This window comes from Silene latifolia, chromosome Y (assembly GCF_048544455.1).
Source record: "Silene latifolia isolate original U9 population chromosome Y, ASM4854445v1, whole genome shotgun sequence".
Lineage (NCBI taxonomy): Eukaryota > Viridiplantae > Streptophyta > Magnoliopsida > Caryophyllales > Caryophyllaceae > Silene > Silene latifolia.
The window spans coordinates 441045113-441060317 of record NC_133538.1 but is presented as its reverse complement, the minus strand read 5'-3'; the positions used below and the strand labels follow the sequence as shown (position 1 = coordinate 441060317).

The following is a 15205-nucleotide window of genomic DNA, read 5'->3' as shown; positions in this document are numbered from 1 at the left end:
GCATTTTCTTTCGAACATTTTGAAAGTCACCCCATTTGTAGGGAGGGTTCTTATATTTGAAGCATAGGAGTTTTCATTTTTGTTACTCCTCTTTCCTTTTGTTGCATTTGCAAAATTTTTGGCTTTCATTTCAATTCTTGAACTCAAATTTGAACAATTTTTGTGCCCATTCCCTTTTTGATGACAAAATGTGGTAGAACATGGATGATGGTTGCATGGTTTCAAGGGTTACCTTGGAACAAACGATAGCCAAGGAGTTATCACACGACAAGGTACTCTTGACTAGGCCTTAATCCATGGGTCAAAGGATACTAGTATGACACATCCTAGGGTGTTTTACATGTATTCTAAAAAGTAAAGTCTCAAGAAGAAAAAGTATCTACAAGGGCCTTATATACACTTGTCAAAATTCCCAAATAGATGCTTTCACAAAAATTTTCCTAAATGGAACTATATGCGATGATGCAACTAACATTTATACATCCTAATGCATATGCTTCTACCAACTAGTATGCCATTTAATCTAAATGCAATCCTATAATCACATTGTTTGTACCGCATCAATCAAAATAAAGCCACATAGTCATTAACATAAAGAGGAGAAATGAGATTGGAAAGATCATACCATACGGTCTTTAATATCCTCATGTCTCGGATATGGCGTAGTCGATCAATGTAAAAAAGGATGAACAAACACAATGTATACAAGACTACACTATGAAGGAAATGAACATGTTTTTGGGTTTTTCAAATTTTCAAATTTTTATGGTTTGTATGATTATGAAATAAAAAGACATGTTTTTGTATTTTTCAAAATTTTTCAATTTTTATCGTTTTTGTTTAGAAAGTCATGTTAGATTTTCCCATCCCCACACTAGTATGGGCATTATCCTCAATATAATGGCCAATACGATAGGAAATTATGCAAGCTATATGAAATGCATGATTTCTAAACTAAATGCAAAATATATGATATATATACAAAAGTGAATGCAAACTAAGTTATGTTATATGATGCATGAATTTTTGTTTGCTTGGAGAGCATAATTTAAATTAACTCCCAATGCATATGCATAAACTTCCCCAAACCAAAATAGACATTATTTATAATGTAAAAAATTGGGGGAGTTCATGCATAAGGATGCTATACATGAAACTACAATTGTCATTTTGGATTTTACATGGTGGGAACAATGAAAATACTCATGATCAAGAATAGAAATATATGAAAACAAGAGAAATGAGCAAAGCTAAAGGAGTTGTAGGAAACTCACAAAGTATTGTGGCATCCTCCCAAGAGCTTGCTAATCCTCAATCATCGCCCATGGCGGTATCACTCCCATCTCCATCATCATCTCCGACTTCCTCACTAGCATCGTCATCCTCATCTACCTCCATAGACCCGGAGGTTTCACCACTTTCACTTGAGCTCTCTTCTTCTTCCTCACTACCCTCTTCTTCTTCACCTTCTTCATTCTCTTCATTTCCTTCATCTTATTTTCCACCACTCTCAACAACAACCTCATCTTCACCCAAGCTAACACCCCTAGAAGCACTAGGAAAGAAAACTTCCCTATCCGTCCAACTAGGCAAAGGACAAGATGGGTCAAGAAGTCCTTGCCTAGCTAGATGTAAGAGAGGTGGATATTGTGCTCTATATGCATCGACTCGATCCTCATGGGCTTGCTTGTGCATTTGTTGCATCAAAAGAGTCAAGTAATCATTCCCCGCCGTAACATTTTCGGGTCGAAACTCATGGTAGGTGAATGGGTAGGGTGGAGTGATAATAGAGGAGGAGGGCTCGGCAATGTCCTCCCTTTGGTGTTGTATTATGTAATCGGCTTCCTCGGAGAGTAGGAGAAGGTAGTGTGCCCTATGGACATTGAGTCGGCAAATTTTTTTTGGTAAAGTGAAGGACTTGGCATCTTTTGTTAACCACCCGAATTTGCTGTCGTTAACCACCCGAATTTGCTGTCAAGTGTGTCATGCTTGACCCAATGGAATTTGTGAATCATAGTGGCTAAATCAATGAGGTGGCCTCCCTTAACCGGTTTATAAGTACCATATTTGTTGAAGTCCCGGTTGAAGTGTTTTGCCAACCAAGTCACCAATCCTCCATTTACTATAAAGGCCTCACCTTCCTTGCCATGATCGATATTAAGCCACCTCTCAATTAAAAGATGAAGAATATTGTACTTTGTGGTGAACTTTCTATCACCATTCAAGGTCGACTCGAGATAGATGAAATCAAGTTCGGTGAAGTGGTTTGTTCCCTTCCTAACAATCAAAGTGTGCCCAACAACCTTGTGCCACACCCTTATGCCAGGATGATGGACATAAAGGGCACGACAATCATGGTAAGACGTAAACTTTCTTCCGGTAATAGCCTTCCATAAAGGAGCGGGATCATATTTTGTTACGGGTTTCTTCACATAGGTCGAGTTATTGCTAAGGCCAAAAACTTTACCAAACTCACCAAAGGACATTTTCCTATCAACATTCTAAAGGCGGAATTTAATATTCGTTCGAGTATTCACCCTTGTAACTTTCAATGAGCTTAAAATCTCCAAGGTCAGGGATGAGTAGGTCAATTCTTGCATATTAAACAAAGTAAGCAATCCCATGGACTCGAAGAAATTCTTGGTTTGTTCAAAGACACCCAATTTGGTCAAGGTCTCTTGGCATATAAACTTGGTGGGTAAGATAGATTTCTTAGCAAGAGATACAAATTTCTTCCTATGAGCATCGGATGTGAAAATTACCTCCGGATAATCATGTAGTTGCTCAACAACCGGAGTAGAAGTAGTAGTTTCTACCATAGGAATATGAGTTTCTTGAATTTCCATTCTTGCTTGTTGAACCACCAAAACCTTTGAAGCTTGAAGTGCTTGTTGCCTTTTGGAAAGGTTTGGTTTTGTAGGTTCCTTGCTTCCACCTTTGGTCCTAGCCATTGTTCTTCTCCTTGTATGTAGTAACACCCAAAGATTTGCTTGAATTCCTTAAGTTTCAATAAGACCCAAATCGATTTAGGAAATTTGAACTTTGCCTTTGTACCTTAGAAAATCGATTCAAACTTTGAGGATTTTGGTGTTTTAGTTGCTTGTTGTTGACAAAGGAGTGATTTGTTAGAGTTTTGAGGGAGTTTGGAATTGATTTGGGTGAATTTGGTTGAGAAAATTGATTTTGATGGATGGAGAGATTGAGGGTTTTGAGGGTTTTGGAGATTTGTTTGTATTTTGAATGAGTAAAATGAAATGGGAAAGGGGGGGTTTTAATCCCGTTATATTTGAATTTCAGCAGGGGAGACGAGCGTCTTGTGGTCGGGACGCTCGGATTCTCTGTCAGCTGTTTCAGAAAAGAAAGCCTGTGCTGAGACGAGCGTCTTTTGCAGGAGACGAGCGTCTTTCTGAAGGGAGACGAGCGGATTCTTTTGAGGACGCTCGGATTCTTGGTCAGGGAGAAATCCCAGATTTTAATAGAAGCAGGATGAGCGGATCCTCACTGAGACGAGCGTCTTGGTGGAGACGAGCAGATTCTTTTAGGAGACGCTCGGATCTTCAGTCAGAAAAAAAATTTCCTTTCCAGCTCTCTCAGGACGAGCGTTTTCTTACAGGACGCTTGGATTTTTCATCCAGGACGAGAGGATTGCTGTCGGGCCGCTCAAATTGTCCCTGTACCTCACGGATTCAGTTCCACCCGTGGGTATTCGTATAACCCAAGTTATTTACTCTTCATTCCTTTGGTCTTCATTATGGGGGCACTACGAAGGCTTGGATAGCCAAGGCAATTGCTATCCCCACACTATGTCACTACACATCAATAAACATATAAGTCCCTCCCTCACTTTCTCTCAAAATGAAAATCTTGATCAAAGCATAAAAATACAAATCCAAAATTGACAGAAAATTCAATACAATAAGTAAAATGCAAGTTAAGGAGTTAGAATATTTACAAATGGTGGTTTAGGGAGGACTCCACCAAACTCTCATCCATGTATGATATGTCAAGCGGGCATAGCCAAGGTGTTGTTGATGTTGCTCAACACCTTGAAGAAGTAATCGAAGGCTTGTTCATTGTCATTATAAAAATCTTCAATAGACTTTTGCACATTGTGTTCTTCATTGTGGTGACTTGAGTGGAAATGTTCACCAAAGCCTTGGACTTTGGTCATAGCATTACTAATATAAGGATTGACTAACCCTTCAAACTCATCATCCCCTAGACCGCATACTTCATCTACTTGTTCCCCAATAGTATCATGATTTAATGAGAACAACTCCTCTTTCTTCTTGTCATTATAGCCAATGAGGCCTTCTTCTTCTCTTTTCATGAGTGGTGGTGAGCTATTCAAGCTCTCATTCTTGTTAAAACATTCTTGCTCTTTGGATGGAGCATCTTGGAGATTACCCATTTTCTTTTCCCATATGGGTGGTGATTCTTTACCCATAGCTTGTTCCTTGCATTGAGATGCCAACTTCTTCCTATCACTTTCTCGGCTATAATGATCAACCATAAAACATCGCTCATGTAGTCGGGGAGCTCTCCATGTTTCACGTAAATCACCGCTCCCGCGGTGTGTAAGAAAGGTCTTCCTAAAAAGATAGGAATGTTGGAGTCTTCCTCCATGTCAACAATAACAAAGTCCATCGGGATGAAGAACTTGTCAATTCTTATCGGCACATCCTCCCATACCACTAAAGGTGTCTTTGTTGATCGATCCGCCATTTGAAGTGTGATATTAGTTCACTTGAGCTCTCCCATTCCTAGCCTCTTGCACACCGAGTATGGCATGACACTCACACTTGCCCCAAGTTTACATAAAGCTTTGTTGATTGTGGTGTCGCCAATGGTGCATGGAATAGAGAAACTTCCCGGATCCTTTAGTTTTGGAGGTGAACTTCCTTGTAGGATTACACTACTCACCTTACTGAAAGCAATACTCACAAGCTTCCAGATGGATTTCTTCTTTTTAAGAATATCTTTCATGTATTTCGCACAGGCCGGAACGTGATTAATTAATTCTGTAAATGGAATTGAGACTTCCAAGTTCTTCAGTAATCTTCATAAACTTTCCAAGTTATTCATCAAACTTAGGCTTAGCTTGACGACTTAGAAATGGAAGTCGAATCACAATAGGCTCTTTCTCCTTAGCCTTCTTTTTGTCCTTTTTTGGAACTTCTTGAATGGTGGGTTATTCTTCTCTAGAGTCTTCCACAACAATTTTCTTGTCACTAGCATTCACAACATCTTCATCAACGGGCCTCTTTGGCCCTTCATACCTTGTACCATTCCTCAAATGGATGGCACTCACCGACTCATGTCTTGGGGGATTACCTTGAGGTGGTAATTGCCCCTTTTGTCTTTGTGAACTAGAAGATTCTAATTGAGACATTTGGGTCTCCAACATATTTGTGTGAGGTAGTATGTTGTTGATGGTGACGTCTTTTGCTTGACTATCCTTTTGCATTTGAGTGAAAAATTCTTGTTGATTCTTTTTCATTTGGAGGACCGCTTTTTGAACATCAAAACAAACCTTGGTCATTTGTTTGATTGTATAGAGGTTGATTTTGATAACTTTGATTTTGATTGTAAAAGGGTCTTTGAGCTTGGTTTCTCATTGCAGGTGGGGTGTATGTTTGTTGAGGGTTTTGAACATTTTGACTTTTGTATGAAAGATTGGGATGGAATTTGGTGATTTCATTTTAATAGTTGGAATAAGGGGTTGTTGGAGTGTCCCCGACAATAATGCGATCACAATTGTCGATCATGATGATCACATGTTTAAATCTCATTTTTAAGAATACGTAAGGGATGATTCATTTTATAGTAAACTGATCAACATTAATCGGTAACGATTGGCTTGCTAGAGTTTGACATTACTGTCGTGGGACGTTGGTGGTCAGTTGATCCCTTAAGGTCACACCTAAAGGATGATGCCCTAATCTGTAAAGTTGATTAATTGAATGACGATACAAGTTGATCAATTCCTTAAAATTGAACAATTCAATTAGTGAGAGAGAATATTGATATCTTATTGTAATGGGATTAAATAAGATTTATTTTAGTAATAAAAATGCTTTATTACTAAAATTGCTTATTGTTTGAGAAACAACAGAGATAAGAATGAATGGTTAATTATAATTACAAGATGTTATGAATTATAATTAAATGACCCATTTTATTTATGTGATCAAGTTTCACTAGTCAATTTGTTGAATGTAATTTAATTAATTTATAAAATGATATTTATGTGATAAATGTGCATTAAAATTAATTAATAACATGTAACATACTACATGTGACATATTGTGTGACAAATGAAAAATTGACAAAATAAAATGGTAGTCCATTTTATGAATATGGACCGAAATAAAGAGGGTTTAGTGGATGATGGTAGTTTATTTTAATAAGCTAAAATAACACCATCATGACACTACTTACCTAGCCTTACATGCCTAAGGTTTAGATAAGAACAAAAGTAAAAAGGGAAGGACCATATATTGGTCCTCTACCTCCCATAATCGTGACCCTCCTCCACTCTTTAGAGGATTATTTTTCCTCTACTTATTCTCTTAATGCTTGTCCATTCAAAAGACATGAAAAGTTTTCTTCTCTCACATATTCATCTTTTCTTCATCAAAACATGAGAATTTTGATTCAAATTATTCATAAAAGATTACTAATATTATTAGTGTAATATATGAGTATTAGTAATCAATTTTAAGGTAAACTACAAAACAAATATCTAGCACATATTATTTAGTAGAGATAAGGGATAATCTTGGGTGCAATCAAGAGGAGTGGCTTCTATACTTGAAGTCTTTGTAGGATCATCCTATTACTCATCATAGCTTAAGAACAAGTGAAGATAGGAGACCTTACTTGTGCCCATAAACCGAAATATTCAATTTAAAGGAACCGGTTTTCCTCTACACTTATTTATATGTTTTGCATGCATAAGATCCTTAAGTTTTTATGACTAAAACTTTAAACTAAAATATGTGATATTTAAAATATGATTTCCTTCAAGTGGTATCAGAGCATTATGGTTGTTTCATGCAAGATCGGGATTGTTTTTCCGAGATAATACGATTAACGAATAAAACTTGAAATTTAGGATTTATGAAGATAAATCACGAAATAATTTTGCATGTTAAAAGTTTCTGGTCCTAAATGGATTTTAGGTCATATGGGACGATTTATGGATTTTATTGTTCATTTTATATATTATTGGCATTAAAATAAGATTTTTATGAGAAAAATGTCATTTTTGGACGAAAAATAGCTAAACTTCGAATTTTCCAGTGGTTTTTGGATATGTCTTTACATATAATACATACTGATGGCCTGTAAATTTTCATGTTAAAATAAGTTGTTTTGCTCGAAATATGAATTTTATAAGTTAAAATTGTATTTAAATGAGTAAATAGGTTAATATGTGTTATATTTCGAATCTGGTCATGGAAATTTATCACATGCAATTTTACAAGATGTTTGTAAAATATTTGGCTATAGTGAAGTATTTTTGCATGATTTATGAATTTTTGATGAAAAATCACATAAATAGTGACTATAATTAGTTATAATGCTAAAACATACTTCATGACTAAAGGAAAAATGTCACATATTGAATTTTATCATATATTACAGATCTAAAAGTGAAAAGTTGATGAAAATAAATTTTCTCATTTTTCTATGGTCATATTTGTTAAAACCGATAAACCGCAACATTGTTTTTCTCGATAAATTTTCGAAATTTTTAACCTAAGTTTTGAACATTATGAGTGTCATGGTATTTTTACAGGATGTTCATGAGTTTAAATTTCAAATTTTGAAATTATTTGAAATTTTTATAATTTAATTTGAAGTTTATAGCATAATTTTGTTTTTTTTGGTCCATAATGAACTATATTAAGAAATCAAGTTGAATTATTGTCAAGATGTTAGTGAAGACTAAGTTTTGAGTCCTAAGATGGTTAGGGTAATTAACTTGAACATAAATATGAATTTATGAGACATATTGTGATTTTAACAAGTTTATAATCACGCAAATCCATAAAAACCGATAAATATACGATATTGGCTCTTAAAAGGCGATTTAGCATAAAATTGAGCATGTTCATACATATTGTAATGCTGCATTTTATTTATGATTGTCATATTTTAATTTTATGTAATTTTTGAATTATGTAATTTTACTTAGTATGGCCTTAGTTTTAATTGGTATTACCCGAAATGTATGGGAATATCAATTCGGTTGTAATTATTGTGATCTCGTATTACTGTTTTGTAATTTAATAGATTTAAATTTTTAATTACAAATGTATAATAGGAAATTATGTAATTCATTTTGTAATTTAATTATTCCGGAGTTCCTTCAATACGGTGCCATTCGAGAAGCCGGTCCATCAAAGAAACTGTTGCCTTGAAGTGCGTGCCAAGACCGAAGTTCAAGAGACCAAAGGAGTTGGTTTCCGAATTTGTAATAGTTTATTAGATTTACTATTTTAGGAAGGCCATACTAGGATTTTATTTTTTTATGCTTTGCATTTTATTTATATGTTGCATGCATTGCCGGATGTGTTTTGGGCTAAAGATAAATATTAATGTAATTTTATCGACCAAGAGTTCTAAAAGTAGAATCGATTAAAGAGTTAATCCACCGAGTTATATTTATAAGGGATGAATCGGCTACACCGTGCCCAAGTTAATATGAATTTGGATCTTGGAATCATTTATCAAAGTTGGGTAGAGGTCACTATGTAAATGCTTTACTTGTTAAATTATTTACAAGTATTATTATAACGATAAATGTTTTGTTTTTATTATTCCATTATCATATTGTTCTATTTCTTCACCACAATTTATATATGATATCATTTCGATTCATATCTCCATTAAAACATCATAACTAAAGACAAATATGAATTTTCTTCTAAAACCTCGTGTTATCCATTGGAAGGATCTCTTGTGAAGAGTATAGATAAAAGTTATTCGTGATCAAAAGAGTTTTTGATTCTTGACGAACATATCTAATTACAATGAATTGTTTCTCATATGCTTAATTGAGTTAAGTACTTTGAAACGTTAAATCATTTTGGCAACTAGATTTGTAGGAAATCAAAATTGACCAAAATACCGCAACCACTTCAATGAAAGTTTTAAGACTAAATGAATGAATTGAAGAGTAGTCTTCATGAAATTCAATTTTGCTTCTCTAAGCAAAGACTCATTGAAATAAGTGGGAGCATTCTCTTAAGCCGTTAAGAAAAGGACGAGGTTCAAAGAAGTAAAATTAGAATGGAATTGATACAAGGTAATGTTAAAAGTAAAGTTATTGAGAATAACGATACTAAACCTATCAATCCGGACCGATAAAGTTTCCATTGTCTTAAGTGTTGAACGCTAGAAAGGAAACGACCCCAAATTATTGAAGAATCGGCAAGTTACTTATGGGACATCTAATGAGACCTTCTTCTTTAAATGTTTATTTGATTGACATAAATTTTGCTAGTACTACTTCGTCAATATTAGAAACCGGTGGTGGTTTTCATCATTGTATTTGATACATAGGATGATTAGAATATGACGACTAGCAACAAATGATGTTGAGAGATAGAGTCATTGTATACTCAATCTAGTTTTGGGTTTAAAGTTGTACTTAATTATGACTATTAAGTGCATAAACTATGAATAAGAATATAATCTTGTTAATATACAAAAGAGGTTTCACTTTCGTGACCCTATACACCACGATTTGATGTATGGCTAGCCCATTATCAAGGTGAATATATTCTAAACCAAACTAGAATGATACATCATATAGATGATGCAAGACTCAAATTGGTAACCCAAGATTTAACCTTAAATTCTGGAATGATGAACTTAAAGAGTTATAGAGTACTCTTGAAACCATTAGATTGTTAATCTTATGGTATATACGTATCTTATATTCAAAGCAAGATGCCTCATGCCTTTTGGTTGAAAAGGAGATCGAGGTTGTAAATCATTGATCCAAAATAGGTTGATCATTTTCTTTTACCAATGATTTAAGTTGACGCTAATGTGTTCACTTAATAAGGTAAATAGAGAAATATTTGAAGAATTTCAAAGAGTTCAAAGAATCACGATTTAGTCGTGATGGGATTATCAAAGTGAAGACTTTGATATAAGCCAAAGAAAATGTGATATAGTATCACAAATTAATCTCTCTTAGCACGCATTATGGGATAATGTGTGGTTGGATAAAGAAATCAATCGCTATTCGATATGGTTTGGACTTCAATCAAGTTACCTTGAGTTACTTGATCCTTTTGGGGATTTTATCATTTTGTCTAAATTATTTTTCCACTAAATTTAAATCTAATCATATGAGATATGAAATGGTAGGGTACTATGTTTGTAAGTTTTCAAAAGAAACAAATGCTCATTTTTCCTTACTATAATCACGAGTACAACGGGTTTGTGGCTCGTGAAGCTGTCTTTCTAAGAATACAAGTTTATTTCTAGAAGACAGAGTGGGAGAAATTATTCAAGAGCCACAAATAATGTTATGTCACAAGAAACGGGTCTTTTTTGGCTATATGAGACGTTTTGTGTAAGACGTTGTTTCTTCAAAACCTAGGAGGTTAAAGTCATCACTTGTTGAAGATGATGAATTAGTGTTACTTTTAGAAAGTAAAGACCTTGCAACTTATAAAGAAATTGTTTGATTCAAGTTATTACTTCTGGAAAGGAATGAACATATGACTTACATGAGAGTGTTTAAGTCACAACTCAATACAAGGCTTAGAGCCATGAAAATCCGAAATAAATTCCAAGTGAATTGTTAGATATCAAAGCTTGATTGGTAGCAAAGGGTTTTGCACTAGTTGAAATGCTTAAGTTTATTTGGATCTTCTAAGGGATTCTGTTTCATTATGAGATATATAGCGAGTGAATCTAAAACCCACTTCTTCAATTAGAAGGAATGTATTCAATACATGTCTTGAGTTTTGTAGATTCTTGTCATCCTAAGATAATGTGAAACTTAAGAGAGGGTCTTATGTAGGACATCAATGAGTTGGAATCAATGTTTTGATCATGCTATAAAACTTTTCTCGATAGGTCGAGAAGTTGTGTTTATACATAAAGTTTAGTGGGAGTTACGGTAATTTTAATTAGTCTAATATTTGGATGACATATTGATCATTGGGAATGATTTAAGACTTGGAGATATATAATACATCTTTAATATCCAGATTTATGGAGATAAATCCACATGATATTAGTGTCAAATAAGAAGTCTTATGTTGATAAGACTCATGACTAGTTCAATCAAGTTGAACATATTTGATTGTTTCCATTTGCTTCCGCTGCTTGATCAATTAAATGAGTAATGATGTATAACACTTCATATACTTTGAGTATGATAAATTGTTTCAAATCGAATTTAAGTAATAGTTACCAAATAGCCATATTGATTATTCTTAAGTGCTTGAAGAAGCATTAAAGATGCAAAGTTAAGTGTTTTTGCAATTCACAAATTTGTGTAAGGGCTTACACTAATGACTGTTGAGATTGTATAAGGTTTGGGACAAAAATCATATTCGAAATACCTAAAGATGGTTAAGGAACCATTGTGGCTATGTTATTTAAGAACTGGATTTGCTAGAATTGTTCTAGGCAATAAAGAACAATGAGAGATGCTTACAACGAAAATTGAGTACACTTGCAATCATGAGATGTGCAAGAGGATGGATCCCGCACACTATGAAAACAGTGGGAGCTATTCTAAGGCTAGATAGCTTATGTTTAGATTGGATCTAGACACGTACTCATAAAGTTTTGTAATGCAAATGTATACATTACAAAGGAAAACGAGTATGTAGTAAGTGGTACAAGAAGTTGATAAAACCTACTAACCAAAGCCTTCTCATAGGCCTAACATGATGAGTCATGTCATATGTCATTTCAATTGCATTGAGATGAACAACTACATATAAGATGAAAATTTATTATAAAAATATGAAGTAGTAATCAGGTATTGACTATTCATATAAGATAATCACATTTGTCGTTCGAGTTTTTAAATCTAAAAACTCCTTTTATACTTTGTTACATCCAAACAGGTTGTAGAGACAATATTGAACCCCGTTAAAGTGAACGCGGATTAACATGGTATTAGCCCATAGTCACTTGTATGAGGTGACGTCTCGAAGTGACTAGAGTGTGATGCGATTGATGGCAAGTTCAAGTGCCATAGAGTCATATGAGATGACTATTCGATCACATAGGCAGACTGTTAGGAACACTTTGTCGGGCTTAGTGACCGGTTATAGAGTTCTGGCAAATTTATATAGCCTGGTCGTGGTAGTATCCTTATACCTGAGTGGTCCTGGTAAGGCACTTGGAGTATGGGGGTGTTACAGAGAGCTACTATAGTATTCTAATGAGTCAATTCTTTAACTAAAGACTGTTCGCCTAAGGTGGCACAGTTTCAGATTAACTTTGATTTATGTTACTACGATCTTTGCAAATGGGGTCAAATGGGCATATTTTGGGTTATGATGGTTGTGGCTAGTCGAAGGGAATAGTGCGATAGGAATTGTCCACCTCCTTTTCAGGGTTAAAACAATATCTCAGGGCCACTCGAGGAGTAATGAACTGGAAATGTGTGGCCACGCTTGGAAAGTATCTATGGTAGATAATTCCGGTCAAATCAGTTATTCCCCAGATCGAGGAAACCACTCTCGATATGATCACTTGAAAGTACGACCTGAAAGACACCTTGCTTGAGTGGGAGATAGTAATAGGACAAGAGAATTGGTGATGCACACTTGTCGAGGACAAGTGGGAGATTGTTGGAGTGTCCCCGACAATAATGCGATCACAATTGTCGATCATGATGATCACATGTTTAAATCTCATTTTTAAGAATACGTAAGCGATGATTCATTTTATAGTCAACTGATCAACATTAATCAGTAACGATTGGCTTGCTAGAGTTTGACGTTACTGTCATGGGACGGTGGTGGTCAGTTGATCCCTTAAGGTCACACCTAAAGGATGATGCCCTAATCTGTAAAGTTGATTAATCGTATGACGATATCAGTTGATCAATTCCTTAAAATTGAACAATTCAATTAGTGAGAGAGAATATTGATATCTTATTGTAATGGGATTAAATAAGATTTATTTTTGTAATAAAAATGCTTTATTACTAAAATTGCTTATTGTTTGAGAAACAATAGAGATAAGAATGAATGGTTAATTATAATTACAAGATGTTGTGAATTATAATTAAATGACCCATTTTATTTATGTGATCAAGTATCACTAGTCAATTTGTTGAATGTAATTTAATTAATTTATAAAATGATATTTATGTGATAAACGTGCATTAAAATTAATTAATAACATGTAACATACTACATGTGACATATTGTGTGACAAATGACAAATTGACAAAATAAAATGGTAGTCCATTTTATGAATATGGACCGAAATAAAGAGGGTTTAGTGGATGATGGTAGTTTATTTTAATAAGCTAAAATAACACCATCATGACACTACTTACCTAGCCTTACATGCCTAAGGTTTAGATAAGAACAAAAGTAAAAAGGGAAGGACCATATATTGGTCCTCTACCTCCCATAACCGTGACCCTCCTCCACTCTTTAGAGGATTATTTTTCCTCTACTTATTCTCTTAATGCTTGTCCATTCAAAAGACATGAAAAGTTTTCTTCTCTCACATATTCATCTTTTCTTCATCAAAACATGAGATTTTTGATTCAAACTGTTCATAAAAGATTACTAATATTATTAGTGTAATATATGAGTGTTAGTAATCAATTTTAAGGTAAACTACTAAACAAATATCTAGCACATATTATTTAGTAGAGATAAGGGATAATCTTGGGTGCAATCAAGAGGAGTGGCTTTTATACTTGAAGTCTATGAAGGATCATCCTATTACTCATCATAGCTCAAGAACAAGTGAAGGTAGGAGACCTTACTTGTGCCCATAAACCGAAATATTCAATGTAAGGAACCGGTTTTCCTCTACACTTATTTATATGTTTTGCATGCATAAGATCCTTAAGTTTTTATGACTAAAACTTTAAACTAAAATATGTGATATTTAAAATATGATGTCCTTCAGGGGTGCCACTTTTGTATGATTGGATAACATTCACTTGTTCCCCTACATTCACTTTGGTCATGTCCCAAAGTTCCACAACTCTCACATACTCTACTTGGAATTGATGATGATGCTACCATAGCATTAACATGTTGCCTGGGTGATTTGGAGGCCTCTTCAAATTTTGCCATGGCCTTCTCAAACTTCAAATTAATGATGTTAATATGAGCACTAAGTTGAGCACCCAATTGAGTAATGGAGTCCACCTCATGCTTTCATCCTCTAGTAGCCTTCCGAGGTCTACTATATTGTGAGTTATGGTTCGCCATTTCTTCAATCTTGTTCCTTGTTTGATTGTCATCAACTTCGGTAAACATACTATTTGATCCCATATTGAGAACGTTTTGGGAGTCTTCATATAGACCATTCCAAAATTGTTGTACAAGGAAGCACTCGCTAAGTCCATGGTGTGGACAAGATCGACAAGTGTCCTTGAATCTCTCTCATGCTTCATACAAAGATTCCTCGTCCCTTTGTTTGAACCCGGTGATTTGGGCTTTCAACATGTTAGTCTTTTCTGGAGGATAGAATTTCTTGTGGAAAGCAAGTGCCAATTTCTTCCAAGAGTCAATACCAAGAGTAGCCTTATCTAGGCTCTTCAACCATTGTTTCGCGGAACCAATCAAAGAAAAAGGAAATAAGACCCATCGAATTTGGTCTTGAGTAACTCCGGTTTCAGAAATCGCATCACAATAGTCACAAAAAGTATCCATATGAGAATGAGGGTCTTCACTAGGCATCCCCCCAAATTGACTTCTCTCAACTAGTTGTATGAATACGGATTTGGCAATGAAATTACCGGTTAAATGTTGTGGTGTAGGAGTACCATTTGGTAGGTTCTCCTCGGTTGGTACGGAATGTGATGAAAATTTAGGCATTGTGGGTTGATTTTGTGGTTGGTTTTGTGTTGGGATATCCTCTCTTTCTCTTGCAAAAGGGTTAGTAAACTCAATATTATTTGGTTGAATGTCCACAATCTCACCAATACCTCTTAAAGTATTTCTAGCAAGTCTTCTATTGT

General features: G+C 34.8%; 1 pseudogene; it reads left to right on the top strand.

Annotated features, from left to right (window-relative positions):
- The first annotated feature begins 14583 nt into the window (after window positions 1–14583).
- On the top strand, window positions 14584–14683 carry LOC141636174 (small nucleolar RNA R71; annotated as a pseudogene).
- Window positions 14684–15205: the final 522 nt, after the last annotated feature.